The sequence below is a fragment of the Pongo pygmaeus genome, chromosome 10, assembly GCF_028885625.2.
Source record: "Pongo pygmaeus isolate AG05252 chromosome 10, NHGRI_mPonPyg2-v2.0_pri, whole genome shotgun sequence".
Taxonomy (NCBI): Eukaryota; Metazoa; Chordata; class Mammalia; order Primates; family Hominidae; genus Pongo; species Pongo pygmaeus.
Window position 1 is genome coordinate 129,440,343 of NC_072383.2, and position 19,792 is coordinate 129,460,134.

The following is a 19,792-nucleotide window of genomic DNA, read 5'->3' on the forward strand; positions in this document are numbered from 1 at the left end:
GCGGTAACCACAAACATGGAATCACCCCTGCCAACCAGTAGTCACAAAAAACCCATTGATTTTCCCGGCTCGCATTAGTGTCAGGTATAGAAGAGACCTTCCTTGGACACTCAGCTCCCTGGGCCTGACGGTGGACTCATCCTTTACAAGGCGGCTGGAGACAACCTGGTTCTTCCATCCCTTTCCCCTGTGTGCAGGTTTGATTGGGCTGTGTGAACTTGCTGGATGATTCTAGAAAGCTGACAGGGGCAGCAATGTGACAGCGATTTCCACAGCATGATGTGCTGTTATAAAAAGCACTGCTACAAAACAGACACAAGAGAAGCAAACAGAAGAAGGCAGCTTATGCTCATTCGAGTTAATTAATCCAGAGGCTGTGCAGGGACTCATAGGGTTTCTCGGTGGAGAAGGGGCACTGCTCTGGGGAACCCTGGCGCACAGCCAGCATGTGTGCAGCAGGACGGCCTGCATGCGCTGTCACCACGGGATGGGGCCAGAGGGATGCGCCAACCAACTCAGGGGACAGGTGGCGCGAGGCAGGGGCCAGGGTAGAACCAGGGTCAGGAGGGCTGTGGGAGCTGTGAGGAGGGACCCAGATTCCGCCACAGGGCATCCTTCCCCCCAGGGGTCAGAGCTGTCCATGGCAGCTGCGAGTGATGAAGCCTTCTTCCCACAGCCACTGCTGGCTGCAGCCAAGCAGATCCAGTTCAAGTGCCCAGCACCTGCCCCAAAATGTGGTCAGACCACAAAGCAGACATGGCAGCCTTTGAGAAATCAGTGAAGCAACACTGCAGACCCCCTATAGCAATGGCTTCATCACAAAAAAAGGTATATATGTATTTATTCTATGTATCTACACTTATTCTATATTTATTGTATACTTCATATATATTATAAATATTTTTATATTTATATACTGTAAATAACAAAGTAAAAGACTCGGAGCATAGAGATGATGATTGCAAAAATAACTGTTGGATTGCAGTAGGATCAAAAGTCAATATTTTTAAATGTTCTTTATTGTTAGTATGATACTTTTAAAGACAGATAAGTGTTCGCGCATGTGTGTGTGCGACTGTGTGCATGTGAGTGTGTGCGTGGGTGCATGTGGGTGTGCAAGTGTGAGGTGCGTGTGCTTACTGGAGATTTAGATGTGCTCAGAAAATGAGCTGTATAAATATATTAGCGATTCTCTGATCTGGGTCTAATTAGACATCGGTGATGGGTCTGAACAGAGTCTTTGAAGTTCGGAGATGTGACTCTAGGACAGGGCAGGGTGGGCTGACCCCCACCTGGGGGGAGGGCAATGGCTGTGTCTGATCCTCAGTGACAGGGGTAGCCAAGGACGTGGGTGCAGGAGCGGGGCAGGAGTGGGGCAGGAGAGTGCAAGAGGAGAAACGCAGGAAGCAAAGTCAGCATGACACAGCCAAGCTGCCAAACTTCAGGATGTGGGTCATTTTGAAAGCCCTCTGGGCTGATCCAGGCCTGGAGCCTGGCTGTGCACGCAGAAATCCCATCCCCAGCAAGTTCCCCCAACATGCTCCCCTCCAGCTCACTTTCCAGCCTCCACCCACATCCCTGCAGGCACGTATGGAATTCACAAGTGAAGAAGGGAAAGAGTTGCCAATTCTGATGGGAAGGAAAATGGCAAGCAGAGAACTAAGCAGCTGGGTCTGTCTCCCTGAGTGGGTTTTCACGTCGAGGGATTATCACCACGCTAAGGGATGACATGCGGGGAGGTCAAGCTTACTTTCCCCCCTTGAGAGGGATTTAGAGTGAAACATAACTAGCAAACAAGGAAATCTAAATGAGAAAAAATTATCAAACAGATCAAAATAAAACCTTGTCATAAACACTATTTTGTTTCTGGCTGGAGCTAAATAAATGCAAGATGCAGCATTTTGAGAAACAGCAGCAGCTGTCCTGTTGGGGGGGTGGTGGTGGGTGGTGACATCCACAGCCCCCGTGTTCATCACCAAGGGGGACACCCCACATGGTGAGGACCTCCTTCCCTAGGAACCCAGACTCAAGGAGCTCCTATTCCCCAGTCAGCCTAAGAAAACCCCCCACAACAGAGTCAAATTCTCGTCTCATTCTATTGCCAACGACATGAGAGAATTCTGGGGCAAGTTATTTCCTTTTAAAGAAGTCTGTGGTTGCCATCATTTTATCTTTTACATAAAAGCTCCAAGTGTGTGCGAGAGACATGGAGATGCATTGCCGAACCTGGTAGGCCCCAGGCAGCTTCCCCTTTCTGGTCTGAGGTCTCACAAGCTGCAGCATCTGCAGCACATCAAAGTTCAAACTGCTGGGAGCACAGGAAGACTGAACAGCAGTCCCTGGCTTTTCTCAAGGACTCCAGAGAGGGCATCGGAAGCCCTGAGCAGCCCCACCGCCCACCCCAGGGCTCACAACCCCTCTGCTACCACCTCCTTGTACATAAGCTCCTTGACACTGTGGCTGTCACCCACTGCTTGCCAAGCCTGCTTCGCTCTGTCCACTCACAGGGAAGACAGCTTCCTAGACCCCTTCATTAGCTAGGCCCATGCGGCCAGGTCTCACCCATGCGTTATGAGCAGAAGACCTGAGTGCTGATGCCCTGTGCCAAGTCCCGTGCCCACCCTGAGGAACAACAGTGAACAGGAGTTCCTCAGTCCCTGAGGAACAACAGTGAACAGAAGTTCCCACCAACCCAATGGACATGCCGCTGAGGCAAGAAACACACTTGAGAGGTTGGGGGCTGTTTGCTGCTATGGCGTGAGCTAAACTCTCCAGGCAGATACACGAATAGAATTCCTCCCCTCCAACCCTTTTAAGCAATACTCATGCGACATTTCCATCAAAGTAAAGCCAAGTCCCCATCAGTGAACACATCTCTTTTTACTTTTACCAACAATGTTACAGTGTATGTATTCACCCATAATAACTATGTGACCCATTCCTGCCTGCAACTGTCAGGCCCTGTTCTAGGCACTGGGAATCCAAATGTACAGGAAACACACAAAGCTTTGTTCTCCTCGTCGTGCAATGTGCTACTTAGCACATCGATGCAACATGCTAAGTAGTGATAAGCACTGTAAAAACAAAGCACCATGAAGGGGATGGAGGATGGAGACAGGGTGGTCAGCAGAGGCCGCTCGGACGTGGCTGCGCTGGAGCCGCTCACATGGGCTCACAGGAAGATCTCCTCCCAAGTCATGTTTGCTGAAGTCATCTGGTAACTTGAAAATAATCGTGGTGGAAATATTTACACTGTGGGAATGGGCAAACTGCACAGCAAAGTGTTCTGGGCTTTTTCTTTACTTCCCCGGAAAGCTGGTTAACAGGACACACCTGGATATTTGAATTCAGAGCAGAGGAGAATGAGGGAGTGAGCTGCGTGGCTCTTTGCAGTGAGGAGGAGCATCGTGAACAGAAGAACTGCCAGTGCAGAGACATCACAGTGGGAACTGTGTGATCTGCAGGGAGGCCAGTGCGGGGGGACCGATAGGCAAAGGGGCTGCGGACAGGTGAGGGGGAGGAGGGGGCTGCAGATCGTACCTTGTAGGCCACAGTAGGAACCTTACTTTGTATCCTGAGCATGAGAAGATGTCTTTTTGACCTTTCTGTATCTTTTAATGTGTACACCAAAACCACAGGCCCAAAGCAAAAACTACAAACAGGGACAGAAGGAACGGAGAGTTTCATGACCATAGACATGGGCATTTGCTTCCAAGAGCAATGGCCCTGCATGCTTTGAGAATCGCTGTGAGCTGTGCTTCTAGATCCTCAGCAGGTTGGCCCATGACCCTCAGAGCCTTAAACACACTACCCATGGGCAGCCGGCAGGTGGCCAGCAGCATGCCGGCATCCGAGCTGTGTGGGGTAAGTATCTCCTCCCACGGGAAGCAGATGGCCCCTGCATGTGCATTTGCTCATACCCAGGACCAAAGCAATCACCCAGGAAAGAGAATCAAGCCAGACTATTCAGTCCTCCCAGCCAAGTGGCTGGTAAACCCTAGCCTCCCTGGGTCTGGAAAATGGAGAGATGAGGATGAAGCACGAGCTGGCAGGACAGGGAGGACGGCAGGGAGTTCTTAGCACAAGCTGCCAGCAGCAGCGAGGAGGAGCCCCGCCGAGCGCTGAGAGGCATATGTGCACACCACATGCCACAAACACAAGCTCCGAGTCCTAAACGAATCACACCAGGATGGAGATTGCAGGATGGCGTGTTTCCATCGTGTGTCCAGGCGCAGTGCCTGGGAGCAAAGATCTCCATGTAGAAAGAGACTGACAGTGTGGTAGGAGTCACGGGGTGGAACAGGAACTTCTGGACAGAGATGGGGACAAAGAGAAGCGAAGGGGATGGCCCAGACCTTTACAGAGGAGACAAAATGTCCCAGCGCAGCCTGAGGTTTGCAAGGTCACGATGGGCTGGCTGCGTTGAAGGATTTCTCCTTTCTTGTCTGGTAGAATGACCCACCCCTTTCTCCACTGGCACTGTTACTCTGAGCATACACCAGAGGCTCAGGTTCAAATCCAGTCCCCTCTATTCACTGTGTGGTCTTGGACATGTGCCTCAAGCTCTCTGCACCTGTCTTCTCATCTATAAAACAGGGATGGTAAGGGTGCCTGACTTACAGGGCAGCTATGGCGACAGATTTGATTAGAACCACATGTGGCCCACTGGGTGGAAAATGGTGCCTAATAAACGCTAGCTATAATTATAACTGCCACTGTATTCATTCCTTCTCACACTGCTTTAAAGATATTACCTGAGACTGGGTAATTTTTAAAGAAAGGAGGTTTAAGGGACTTACAGTTCCACATGGCTGGGAAGGCCTCAGGAAACTTACAGTCACAGCAGAAGGTCAAGGGGAAGCAAGGCACATCTTACAAGGCAGCAGGAGAGAGCACGAGCACACAGAGGAAACCGCCACGTTTGAAACCACCAGATCTCATGAGAACTCCCTCACTATCACGAGAACAGCATAGGGGAAACTGCCCCATAATCCAGTTGTCTCCCACCAGGTCCCTCCCTTGACTCGTGGAGATTACAATTCAAGATGAGATTTAGGCAGGGACACAAAGCTAAACTATATCAGCCACGTTATTGCTATTATTGTCACTATATTGTTATTGTCAATATTATAATTAAAAATGCCTTTATGGTGCAATAAACGGGAAGCTGACATCCCTCCATCTCATTTGAAATTCAATCCCTCCCCACCCGCCAACCCTCAGAGCTAATGTGAAACATCTCTTTAAACAATGGTAATTATGTGAAACAATAACTATACAGTAACATAACCTTTGTGGCATACAGGTAACTATATGCCGATTAGCTTGATAGTGGTAATCATTTCACAATGTCTACATCATCAAACACCTTGCCCATACATCTTATATAGCTATGGTTTTTACTTGTCAATTATACCTCAACAAAGCTGGGGAAAAAAATACCTTCTCTGAAAGGCAAATGTCAACTGGATGGTTTCACATTAAGCCATTATCACCCAGTAGCACACTGTGGCAAATTATTCACAGGATTCAGAGATTCCAGAAAAGTAAAGGTAGCGCAGGCTTGGGAGCTGATGAGTAGGCCTGGGTCAGGGCCTGAGCTGGGGCAGAAGCTCAGAGGATTCCATGGATCCACTTCTGAACCTTCCTGTTCTCTGCCTCTACTGGCCTCTGGTCTATCCAATGCCTTCTGCCCCGTTTCCAGAATCATCTTTCCCAAGCATCACTCTGGATGGCTGCTGCTCTGCACAAGAATCCAACATGGCTCCCAGCTGCCAGCAGTACAAAGTGCAAACCTGCCTGACATTCAAGACCTTCTGCAGCTTTGCCCCTGTCTCACCTGTCCAACCTCGCCTTGATCTGACTCTCCAGCTGCATCTTCAGCCATGCACAGACCTGTTCTCCTGGCCCCAGTCGTACATGCCTGTGTTCTGTTTCTTGATCATAGCAAACTTGCTCCAGCCTTGGGGCCTCTGCACTGTGGGCCCCTCTGCCCGAACAGGCTTCCCTTGGTTCTTCACGGTAGCTCATTCCTTGACATTCAGCTCTCAGCGTAAATGCCCCCTTCTCAGAGACTTCCCCTCACTACCCAACGACCGAGTCCCTCACCCTGCCCCGTCTCCACACTTAGCTTGTGACTTCCACTGCATGCTCCACTATCTGAAGTCACAGGTCCTCATCTGGAGCCCTAGGGCTGAACATGTGCAGAAATTCAGAAAGGCTTGGATTTATAAGATGCGCACCAACCATAACTAATGCTCCCAGTGGTGTCTGACACTGTCTTTCATTATTAAATATATTCACAGTTCTGCTGTGAAATATGTAAATACAAATCAAGTGGGAATAAAAAAAGATGAGAAGTTGTCTCACATCCATTGGTTCAGATTTCAATGACAAATCAGTTATTTTTCAGGATCTTTTGGTTTTCAGGGCCTTTTGAATATCAGAGTTCTGAGGAAGGGGTGGGGCATCGTAGCCTGTTGCTTCAGTTGTTTGTTCTTGGTCTCCCGGTGCAGAAAAGAGCTCACACAGCAGGTCTGAGCCCCTCTTTTGAGGATGGGCTGATTGCAAGCCCGGCTGGTTGTGCGATCTTGGATCAGGAGGGCTTACCCCATTCCCTGGCTAATAAGAGGGTTCACAGTGCCTGGCCTTTTCTAGAAACAATGTGGTTTGGCCTAGATGCCTGCTTTCCTTATGAGAGCCTGGAATTTTGGTACATGCTGGGCAGAGGGTGCCCACGTGACCAGTCCCCAGTAAAAACCCTGGGCCCTGACTCTCTGATAAGCTTCCCTGGTAGATGACGTTTCAAACCTATTGTCACAACTCATTAGGCACGTCCTGTGTGACCCCACTGGGAGCGGCTCTTGGGAGCGTGTATCTGGTTGCCTCTGGACTTGGCCCCATGCTCTTCTTCCCTTTGCTGGTTTTGCTGGTTTGCTTGAATACTTTTGCCAGAGTAAAACCCTCATAGCTGTGAGTATGACTGTGGGCTGAGTCCTGTGAGTCCTGAGAGAATCAGCAAACCTGGAGGTGGTCTCGGGGACCCCCAGCACACTCCCCCATTAAGCACAAGTTCATTGAGTAAAAGCACCTTATCTGTCCTGTGTACTAAGGCCTCACACTCATGCCTGATCAATAAATACTAGATGAGTGGACCCAGCGATGGTCGTGTTCACCATCAGACCAGAAGTGGTGAAGGGGCCAACAGTTCCCTGACCACAATACAGGAACCAGAGCTCGAGGGAGGCAAGGGAGGCAAAACCATCACTTAATAAAGACCAGATCAGCATGGCTCACAGCCTGGGGCCAAATTCAAAATAAGTAATATTCAGTCTGGGAGGGCGAGGCAGGTGGATCACCTGAGGTCAGGAGTTCAAGACCAGCCTGGCCAACATGGTAAAACACTGTCTCTACCAAAAATACAAAAAAAAAAAAAAAAAATTAGCTGGGCATAGTGGCGGCTGCCTGTAATCCCAGCTACTTGGGAGGCTGAGGCAGGAGAATCGCTTGAACCCGGGAGACAGAGGTTGCAGTAAGCCAAGATCGCACCACTGCACTCCAGCCTGGGTGACAGAGCAAGACCCCGTTTAAAAAAAAAAAAAAGTAATATTCACCCCATATGGTTTGGCTGTGTCCCCATCCAAATCTCACCTTGAATTGTAACAATCCCCACATGTCAAGGGCAGGGCCAGGTGGAGATGATTGAATCATGGGGGTGGTTTCCCCCATGCTGTTCTCGTGGTGGTGAATAAGTCTCACGAGGTCTGATGGTTTTATGAAAGGGCAGTTCCCCTGCACAAGTGCTCTTGGCTGCCGCCATGTAAGATGTGTCTTCCCTCCCCTTCACTTTCCACTATGATTGTGAGGCCTCCACAGCCATGTGGAACTGTGAGTCCATTAAACCTCTTTCCTTTGTAAGTTACCCAGTCCCGGGTATGTCTTTATTAGCAGTGTGAGAACAGACTAATACATCGCCTTTATTGGAGAGTTTGATATTTTGTTCATCAGGGACTGTGCATTAATTTTGATATTTTAAATATTGCATTAAGGCCGGGTGCAGTGGCTCACACCTGTAATCCCAGCACTTTGAGAGGCTGGGGCAGGCAGATCACTTGGGGTCAGAAGTTCGAGACCAGCCTGGCCAATGTGGTGAAACCCCATCTCTACTAAAAATACAAAAATCAGCTGGGTGTGGTGGTGGGCACCTGTAATCCCAGCTACTTGGGAGGCTGAGGCAGGAGAATCACTTGAACCCAGGGGGCGGAGGTTGCAGTGAGCTGAGAGACAGCCCAGGAGACAGAGTAAGATCCAGCGATGGTGTGTGTGTGTGTGTGTGTGTGTGTGTGTGTGTGTGTGTGTGTGTATTTAAATATCTCCTATCTTGGCTCCAGCTTTTTTCACTGCCACCCACACACTGTGCACTGAGGCAGGGGCCTCCTGGCCGCACCCTCATCCTGCCCTTCACCTGCTCATATTCATGGGCCAGGCACTGGGGGTGATGGTTTCCAAGACAGGCAGGTCCTGGACAGAGCAGTGTGTTTGTCACATACAAAAGAGACTAGCTCAAGGGTGGCAGCCTCTGGGTCATAAACTGAAATGTCCCGTGGTCCCAGGTCACACAGGGGTGTGCCGGGAGTCAGGTTCAAACACAACAGGGTGGAGGGCGTGGATCTGGTGAGCTGAAGCCCACGCAGGGGCCCCATCTGCTCCAGCAATGGTTTCCAAGCTTAGATCACTTCTGTCTTAAGAGTTGATTTTACATAAACTCCAAAAGTTCCATCTCCATCGCAGCTCCCTCCTCCAAGGTCCGTGCTCACCCCCACTGCCCACCCAGCCAGTCCCAGTGGAGGTCTCAGAGGCACCATAAGTGCATCCAGAATGAAGCCGGGCTCCCGGCCTTCCTGCCAGTCTCCCCACCCCACAGCCTTCCCGCGCCGGTAGGTGGCAATTCCAGCCTCTCGCTGCTCAGGCCTCAGACCTGTCGCCTTCCTTCCTCTGTTTTCTTTGTCCTGTGGACTCTGACTTCAGGACATATCCAGAACGTAAGTCCTTTCACCACAGCTACTGCTACAAGCCTGGCCTGAGTCATCACCATTCCTCGCCAGGTTATGAGAACGGCCTCTCAATGGGTTTCTCCTGGTCTGTTCTTACTCCCCACTAGTAAGCTGTCAACATGGTGGCCAGAAGTCACAACACCAAAAACTAAGCCACACACTATTATTTTGCATATCACCTTTTACTGACTTCCCATCTCAGAGTTAAACCAAAGGCCCAAAATGCTCTGCATGACCTGGCCTCTCCTCCCTCCCTAGCTCAGTCACTCTCTGACCTCACCGTCGCCACCACCACTGACCTCAGGACCTTTGCACCTGCTGCTGCCTCTGCCTGGCACGCTCTTCATGAATACCCACGTGGCTCACTTCCTCACCCACGTAAGGTCTTTACTCAAATGCCCTCTTCTCAGGGAAGCTTTCCCTAAACATCCAACTAAAATTACAAACCCCTCCACCTCCCTCCCTCCTCCTCTGCTGTCTCCATAGCACTCCCTACCTTTGAATACAGCAGATGCCTTTACTCATTTATTTTGCTGGCTTTTCTGCTCCCACTAGAAGGCAAACTGCACAGGGGCAGGGATTTTTTTTTTTTAATCTGTTTTGTTCACTATTGTATTTTCTGTGCTTGGTAAATAGTGGATCCTCAATAAACTAGTATTGCACACCTGAATGAATGAATCTTGTTTCCTTCATTTCAAAGGTGAAGAAGTGGGAGCTCAGAGAAGTCAGGCCGTTTGCCTAAGAACACACAGCCCAGAGGTGGCAGAGGCAGATAGTGTGTGATTCCAGCCCATGCTCTTCCTGCCACGCCCGGCCACCTGCAGTCAGGAAGCACGCATCCCCCTAGAGGGAGGACGCGTGGCACCATGAGTGGCTCCGGTGAGCACAAGAGTTTGCCAGCTACTGGCCAGCTTAGAGATGGCTGTGGGTTTCTTAAGCCATAAAGTCTTATTTGTTACCACACTGCCTTCGCTTGATCTAGACCAGTGGTTCTCAAAGCACCACCAGCATCACCCGGGACCCTGGAAGAAATGAACATTCTCTGCCCAAACCCAGGACCTGCTGAATCCGAAACTGGAGGAGGGTCCCGGCCCTCTGTCTTTCAAGCCTTCCATGTGGTTCTGGTGTAATCTGGGCTCTGACCTAGACTCCGAGTCTCCCGAGAGCAGGGCGTTTGTCTAGTTCATTCATTCCAACGCCCTTAACACTGTCATGCTACAAAGCTGGTGTGGAGAGTGTGTTTGATGAATGAATAACTGAATGCCACCTCCACTGTGACTGACTGTAAAAGCGTGATGTCAACAGGTATTTGTTAACGTCCTCTTCTATACTTAAGAATGTTCAAGGGGCAGATATAAAAGTCATTAGGAGTGACTACTTTTTGTTCAAGAATTTAAAGTACAGCTGGGGGATTAAATAACCAACATGTTAAATATCAAATGCCACCATCAATGAGAGGTGCACAGTTCTGCAATGATTCAGTGCACAGACTGCGTCCCCAGGCTAGCTAGGCAAGCAAAGGCAAGGCCCAACACTCTATGTTGTGTGGCCTTTGGGAAGCAGCATACTGCCTCCGCGCCCCCAGCTTCATCTGTGAAGGAGGGATTTTAGCACCTTCCTTGTGGGATTGTCAGGAAGATTAAATAAGCTAATGAAAGAAAACTGCTTGAAAAGGCCCCTGGCACCTAATAAACACTTTGTAGGTGTTAGTTATTATCATCACTATGACCATCACCACCATCACCTCATCACCATTACATCATCATCATCACCATTACCACCATTACATCATCACCATTACCACCATTACATCATCACTATCACAACCATTACATCATCATCACCATCACCACCATTACATCATCACCATTACCACCATTACATCATCACTATCACAACCATTACATCATCATCACCATGACCGTCACCACCATCACCTTGTCACCATTTCATCACCATTACCTTCATCACTAACATTACATCATCACCTCTCACCCCCATCACCTCATCATCACCACCCCCATCACCTCATCACCATTACCACCATTACATCATCATCACCATGACCATCACCACCATCACCTCATCACATGACATCATCACCTTCATCACTACCATTACATCATCACTATCACAACCATCACCGCATCACCATCACCACCATCACATCATTGTCACCATCACCACCAATACATCATCATCACCATCACCACCATTACACCATCATCACTCCCATCACCTCATCACCACCACCCCATCTCCTCATCACCATTACATCACCACTATCCCTACCATTACATCATCATCACCACCATCACCTCATCACCATTACATCACCACTATCACGACCATTACATCACCATCACCACCATCACCTCATCACCACCATCACCTCATCACCACCATTACATCACCACTATCACGACCATTACATCACCATCACCACCATCACCTCATCACCACCATCACCTCATCACCACCATTACATCACCACTATCACGACCATTACATCATCATTACCACCATCACCTCATCACCATTACATCACCACTATCACGACCATTACATCACCATCACCACCATTATCTCATCACCATTACATCACCACTATCATGACCATTACATCATCACTATCACAACCATTACATCATCATCACCACCATTACCTCATCACCATCACCCCATCACAACCATTACATCATCACTATCACAACCATTACATCATCATCACTATCACAACCACTACATCATCATCACCACCATCACCACCATCACTATCACCATCATCTTTTACTCTTTTCTTTGTAACTATTTTTTGTTTTGTATTAAAATTTCATTTTTTGTAACTATTATATTTTTATTTATTAAAGTTGTTTCATTCTTTTTTTTGAGACAGAGTCTTGCTATGTCACCCAGGCTGGAGTGCAGTGTCATGATCATAGCTCACTGCAGCCTCAATCTCTTGGGCTCAAGCAACACTCCTACCTCCTGAGTAGCTGGGATGACAGATGTACACCACCATGCCTAGCAATTTTTTTAAAAATTGTTTTTGTAGAGATGAGGTCTTGCTCTGTTGCCCAGGCTGATCTCGAACTCCTGGGCTCAAGTGATTCTCTTGACTTGGCCTCCGAAAGTGAGAGGATAACAGGCGTGAGCCACTGAATCCGATGACCACCCCAGCCCCATCATTGCTACCGTTATAAGCCGTGGGTGTAACCATGTCCCCCACGGAGTGAGAAGGGGAGGGCCCTCTGGTTTGTTACTTTCTGCTCATGAGACGGGGCGATGGGAAGATGCCTTTTGGACCTTTGGGGAGTGAAAAGGGGATCAAATACATTCGTCGAAAATTCGGTAGGAAATTCACAGCCCACACACATTTTGTTTGGTCTACTCAGTATTAGCACACATGAAAATGGAAAATGTTGAATTAAATGGCCACTTTTAGGGCAGGTTGTGGTCATATGCGCCTGTAGTCCCAGCTACTCGGGAGGCTGAGGTGGGAGAACTGCTTGAGCCCAGTTGGGGAGGTCCCGGCTGCAATGGGACATGTTTGCGCCACTGCACTCCAGCCTGGGTGACGGTGAGACCCTGTCTCCAAAAAAAAAAAAAAAGGCCAATTTTTAAAACCAGCAGTTTCCACATGAGAATCTGGTTTTCTAACATCTTTTGAAAAATCCAAAGATCTAGCAGCACTGAGCCCAGGAAATTCAGTGGGCGCTGAATCCAGGCTGCCACTGCAGGGAAGTAGGTGACGTGGTCACAGTCTCCACCACTCCCCGCTGCCCTGGACTCTGTGGGTTTCTCTCATGTCTTGCCTGATTCCCACATTTCACTTCTTGGTCTGGCCCCCACAGGCCTTTTGAGTTTGCCAGCCCTGAGACTACAAAAAACAAAGTGTCCCTGAGAAAAGGACGAGAGGAAATGGGCCAAAGTACCCATGTGGGAGCAGCTCATTGTTTTCTTATGACTGATTTCTCTAATATTGCTGGAATGTACTTTAGTAGCTTAAAAGTATTTCAAAAGTAGTTATGAAAGTGACCACAGGCACTTTCTGTGATTAACCAGGAAATATTCACTAATCTGTCTCTGATGAGATAAATGTATTTCATAGCTTTGTCTTCCCTCAGGAGAATTTATAAATTAAGATGAAGAGGCCAGGTGCCGTGGCTCACGCCTATAATCCCAGCACTTTGGGAGACCAAGGTGGGTGGATCACGAGGTCAGAAGTTCAAGACCAGCCTGGCAAACATGGAGAAACCCCATCTCTACTAAAAATACAAAATTAGCCAGGCATGGTGGCGGGCACCTGTAATCCCAGCTACTTGGGAGGCTGAGGCAGGAGAATCACTTGAACCCAGGAGGCGGAAGTTGCAATGACCCAAGATAATGCCACAGCACTCAAGCCTGGGCAATAAAAGGGAAATTCCATCTCAAAAAGAAGAAGAAGAAGAGATGGGTGAGCGGTGTCCTCCAACTTCCCCTCATCCCTGGATGCTGATGCTGCCTAACACACACTGTTCTGCACTTGCCAGCACATATGATGTCCCTGTCCTTCCTCTGTCCCTCCACACAGTCCTGCCAGCACCCTTCATCCAGCAAGCCGGGGTCCTCGCCTCCCTCAGCATCTCAGTCCCGTTCCTGTCCATTCCTGCTTCTGAGCCTTGGAACCTGTTGTTCCCCCATCCCATCTGAACCGTCTCCTTTCCCTTCTGGCCCAACAATCCAACTCCTCTCCAATCTTCAAAACCCAGCCCAAGTCCTGCCTCCTCCAGGAAACCCTTCATTCCCCTCTCTCCAGCCTCCAGCCCCTTCTCATGCTCTGAGCTTCATTTATGAGTATTCCCCAACCCACTGACAAGCAGGTTCCATCCATTCTTGGTGCCATATCCACATCCGGTCTGTTTAGTTCATTTTGTAATATTTTTATTTAAATCAATTCACTTTAACATTTTCTCAAGGAGACTCACCTTCAAGGAGACTTGAGTTCACTACACTGAAATGGAGAACCAGCATCATTCACTACAAACAGTAGCCATTAAAATAAACACAAGAAAAGCCAACCGCAATCAGATCTTGGCTAAATGTGCCACCTTGCCCCGGTCACTACGAGTCACCCAAGACCTATTCTTTCTGCATGAGCTGAAGGGAGACACGCTGTTGGAGAGGTAGTGGACGTGTATCAGCACCCACCAGAGAGGTCCTCATTGTCAGAACCAGAAAGATTTCAGGAGACAAGAGAGTCCAATGCCATATGGTTCAATGGTTCGGAAAGCATTTGGGGACATCTCCGCAGAGCATATTCACTTTGTCACCTACTGTATGTTGTATTATCCTGTCATCTGTTGAACACATGAATATCAGTTCATTCCCAGATGAAACAGGAAGCTCAGTAGCTTCCCTAAGTGTCTGCCAAGGTGACCACATAATAGAGCTCACAGAAGTTATCTGATGTAGACTGTGCTTAAACTGGTGTCCCGAACATGAATCAAATTCTTCTTTGGTAGCTGCAAGCCCCATGGGGAATTTGCAAAGATGGAATCAGGAATTCCTTATGAAATTAATCTCCTCCAGACTTTGGTACATTAAACACTCGGGACATCAGCCTTCTGTTCTAAGCCCTTTCTGTCCTAAGAGAAGTCGGTGACTGTGTGTTGATCAGACTTGCTAACCAGTAATTGAAAAATCAATATTCGGATCTCCAGTGACTCTACCCTCATATCCCAGCTACAGTCAGTAACAACAATGAAATGTAATAATCCTTTTCAGGAAGACCCTGGCAGGGCTGTCAACACAATTAATTCCAGCAAAGTAACGTGGGCTCTTTCATCAAAATTCTTAGACACAAACACACACACCTTCACAAGTGCACATGTGCGCACACATACAACACACGCTTTGTTCTGTTTTGTTTTGCTTTCTGCTAAAATGAATAGAAAGACTTTTTAATAAAAGAAAAAAGAAAAAGAAAATAGCTCTTGGTGAAAAGCATTCATTTATGTACTCAGTGAATCATTTTCTTTTCTGCAAACAAAGCTCCTCATTTCTCCCAGGAGGCTGCTTTGAAACCTTCACTGGAGGATAGGGTCAGCCCCAGGACGAGATGAAGGCTATGGCTTCCAGTCCTGCCACACAGGCAGCTAACTCCTGAAACTCCACCAAATGACTGACGGACGGAGTGCCAGCCACGCCCAGTTTGTTCTCACCACAGAAAAATACTAAATAGGTGAGGTGATGGATGTATTAGCTTGATTTAATCCTTCCGCAATGTATAAATAGATCGAAACATCACAGTGTACCCTTATAGACACTATTATCTCTAAAATTAAAAATTAAGTATTTTTAATTTTTAAAAAATTGACCCAGTTTGAATAGCTCTTCCTGAACCCACCCTGATTCCCAGTGAAAATTAGAGCCTACCTTCAAGCCACGCTTTCCAAACTTATCTTCACATTGAAATTACCAGGGGATTTTTTTAAACTCCCAAAGCCCCGGCCACATCCCAGAGCAGCTAACCCACAGTCCTCGGGGTGAGGCGCCGGCACGGCCCCCTCGGGCTCCCCAGGTGCAGATGTGGTTAGAAACCGCTGTTCTTGAGTGAGTTTCTGGGAGGGATTGGAGTCTTCGACTCTCAGATACAAATCTACTGAGAATTCATTACATATTTACAGGAAACACGTGAAAGCATTCTTCCTGCAGACGCTTCTACACCGGGAAGGCAATCCCCACACCCACAGGGAAAGGCAAGTTTAGAGTCAAATAACACAATGCCAAGTGGTCTCCCCAATGAGGGCTCTCATCACAGCACTGAACATGAAGGAAGCAGAAATCCACCTGGAGGAATGTCATCCCCACACCCTAGGCTGAAGCTCAAGGCCACCTGCCAACTGACAACACACGTAATTGCTCCTAATCAACCTCATCTCCCCAGAGACCAGGAGATAGACTCCCCAGGGCCACAGCACAAAGAAGCCAGCAGTCCCCAAGTAACAAGCTCAAGCTTGCATCCCCACTGTCCCTCAGCTCCACCCATCAGAGTCCCCACCAGAATAAGCAATTCCAGCAACCATCCCCACTATCCCTCAGCTCCGCCCACCAGAGTCCCTGCCAGAATAAGCAATTCCAGCAACCATCCCCACTGTCCCTCAGCTCCGCCCATCAGAGTCCCCGCCAGAATAAGCAATTCCAGCAACACTCCATCAAGTCTTCAATCCACCCAAGGGCTCCCTGCAGCCCTCTCTCATCAGTGGACAGCACGCACTTTTCAGCTGGTAAAAAAGTTGAGGATCTTGCACTAAAGAAGGATGACAGATGAGGTTAGAAAAATAAGAGGGTGTTAGACCTAAAACCATAAAAACCCTAGAAGAAAACCTAGGCATTACCATTCAGGACATAGGCATGGGCAAGGACTTCATGTCTAAAACACCAAAAGCAATGGCAACAAAAGCCAAAATTGACAAATGGGATCTAATTAAACTAAAGAGCTTCTGCACAGCAAAGGAAACTACCATCAGAGTGAACAGGCAACCTACAAAATGGGAGAAAATTTTCGCAACCTACTCATCTGACAAAGGGCTAATATCCAGAATCTACAATGAACTCCAACAAATTTACAAGAAAAAAACAAACGACCCCATCAAAAAGTGGGCGAAGGACATGAACAGACACTTCTCAAAAGAAGACATTTATGCAGCCAAAAAACACATGAAAAAATGCTCACCATCACTGGCCATCAGAGAAATGCAAATCAAAACCACAATGAGATACCATCTCACACCAGTTAGAATGGCGATCATTAAAAAGTCAGGAAACAACAGGTGCTGGAGAGGATGTGGAGAAATAGGAACACTTTTACACTGTTGGTAGGACTGTAAACTAGTTCAACCCTTGTGGAAGTCAGTGTGGCGATTCCTCAGGGATCTAGAACTAGAAATTCCATTCGACCCAGCCATCCCATTACTGGGTATATACCCAAAGGACTATAAATCACGCTGCTATAAAGACACATGCACACGTATGTTTATTGCGGCATTATTCACAATAGCAAAGACTTGGAACCAACCCAAATGTCCAATAATGATAGACTGGATTAAGAAAATGTGGCACATATACACCATGGAATACTATGCAGCCATAAAAAATGATGAGTTCATGTCCTTTGTAGGGGCATGGATGAAATTGGAAATCATCATTCTCAGTAAACTATCGCAAGAACAAAAAACCAAACACCGCATATTCTCACTCATAGGTGGGAATTGAACAATGAGAACACATGGACACAGGAAGGGGAACATCACACTTCGGGGACTGTTGTGGGGTGGGGGGAGGGGGGAGGGATAGCATTGGGAGATATACCTAATGCTAGATGACGAGTTAGTGGGTGCAGCGCACCAGCATGGCACATGTATACATATGTAACTTACCTGCACATTGCGCACATGTACCATAAAACCTAAAGTATTATAATAATAATAATAAATAAATAAATAAATAAATAAATAAATCAATAATTTGTATATATGTTAAAAAAAAAAAAAGAAAAAGAAGAGGGTTTACATCTGCACAAGGTGGCAGGTGGAGCTCCCTGCATTTCTCCTGAACATAAAGTTTGTTTCTTTTGGAGCCCTCCTCTTGCCAGGAGTAGCCAGAGACTTCCCCCCTTCTGAGGCACCTCTCATTTGCTGATAGTTTTGAAGGAATGCGGTTTTTAAAAACTGCCAGGAAAGCCTAGGATGGCAAGGACTCCACCTTCCATTTTTGCCAGCAAAACAATCCTCACCCCCAAGGTGTCGCCCGGACAGCTGGCTGGCTGGCTGGCTAGGTGCAAGTTGCACAAGAACTTCCATGAGGAAGTGGATTGTCGCCCCAGAGCAAGTGCAGCCGGGGGAAAGCGGGGTGCAGACTCTAGCGTTCAACATCATCCAACCAGAGCAACGCACTTGGACTTCAAGAGAAGGATTAACATCTTCTCAGGGTGCATACTCCAGGTCATATCCATCGGGCTAAGCTTGCTGTTACCAAAAAAGTTGATTAAATATCATTTTCCTAGGTCCTGGGTATAGAACCAGAAACTGACTTTAAAAATTAGGAGGTTAATAGGAAGTCAAGACACCACAATCCACAATGGACTTGTTGGTTCTGACACGGACCCAGCACATGGCTGGAACGTCAACTCTCCACACAGAGCCAGAACCACTCTCTGTACAGAGTCGTTATTTTTTTTAGATCTTGCAGGCTAGACTGTCCCTGTCGCAACCACTTTGCCATTGAGAGCAAACGCAGTGATAGAGGATTCATAAATTGATGGGGAGCACGGCTCCTAGGCAGGGAGGGTTGTCTGGGTGTTGAATGCACTGTTCCAGGGAATATCATGCTGTTTCCTAAGACTGCCTCGACACATTCCCACTAACCGAGTGGCTTAGAACAGTGGAAATTTATCCTCTCACAGTTCTGGAGGCCAGAAGTCTGGAATCAAGGTGTCAGCAGGGCTGGGCTCCCTTGAGAGGCTCTGGGGAGAGGTGGGGGGGGGGCTCCTTCCAGCTTCTGGGGGCTGTCGGCAATCCAGCCTCCGCCCTGGCCCTCATGTGGCCTTCCCGTTCGTCTCTTAGAAGGGCTCTTTTCTTTGGGTTTACCACCCACCCAGGTGCTCCAGGATGATCTCACCCAGAGATCTGTAATTGAATTACAACTGCAAAGACCCTTTTTCCAAATAAGGGCGTATTCCCAGGTTCTAGTGATTGGGACACAGACATATTTGGGAAGCCACCACCCAACCCCTGATAGAGACACTAAAAATCACTTGTTCTGAAACTCAAAGTTAACTGTGCAGTCACATCTTATCTGACAACCCGGATGGCTGCCCTGCGCTGCACCACTGCTCCAGCCAAGCCACATCTCAGGCCTGGAGGTAGAGATGCGTGGAGGAGGCCTGCTGGGCGGAAACTTTCAGCGTCTGCAGGGGAGCTCAAAGCTGGGTCAAGGGGCTGTGGGGCTGGGTGTCCACAGCCCTTCTTCCTCCCGAGAGGCAAGAAACGGACAGCCGTTTCATGACAGTCTCACGACTGATTACCAGCACATGCCATAAGCTGGTTATGCTGGTTATAAGTTAACTACGTCCTCTTCCACCTGTGTAACTGAGTCAAGCAAGCTTCTTCACCACAACCTGTTACCATCAGCCCTGGAGGGTGTTTCCTGGAAACTCAAAAATTATCCTAAGTCCCAGTGCCAGGGAGGCTGTGGACACAGGGAAGGGGAACGAAACAGCGGTCTCTTTTCTGTTTTGACAGCCACGCCTTTGCCTGTGGGCACTTGCTTCTCTGTGTAAAAATGGATGCGCTGGCCAGACGCAGTGGCTCACAGCTGTAATCCCAGCACTCTGGGAGGCTGAGGCGGGTGGATCACGAGGTCAGGAGTTCAAGACCAGCCTGGCCAAGATGGTGAAACCCCATCTCTACTAAAAATACAAAAATTAGCTGGGCGCAGTGGCAGCTGCCTGTAATCCCAGCTACTCAGGAGGCTGAGGCAGGAGAACCACTTCAACCCAGACGGCAGAGGTTGCAGTGAGCTGAGATCGCGCCACTGCACTCCAGCCTGGGCAATAGAGTGAGACTCTGTCAAAAAAAAAAAAAAAAAAAGAAAAGAAAAGAAAAGAAAAAAAAAGGATGCGTTGCCCAGCAGGCAGTTACTGAGGGCACAGAGAACCCGGGGGGCCGTGGCTGTGGCGGGCCAATCGGCCTGCATTT

At 48.3% G+C, this 19,792-nt stretch overlaps 1 protein-coding gene across 7 annotated transcripts in view; it reads right to left on the reverse strand.

Annotated features, from left to right (window-relative positions):
* The window catches only part of RIMBP2 (RIMS binding protein 2), a 317,525-nt gene that overhangs the window by 173,819 nt on the left and 123,914 nt on the right, over positions 1-19,792 (reverse strand). The window contains exon 1 of one of the 7 annotated variants that reach the window (XM_054443051.1): positions 15,471-15,478. The exons of the other annotated variants lie outside the window; for them this stretch is intronic. The gene's annotated coding sequence lies outside the window, so the exon portion shown is untranslated. Of the gene's footprint in view, positions 1-15,470; positions 15,479-19,792 lie in introns of those variants that run through there. 7 annotated transcript variants of the gene reach the window in all.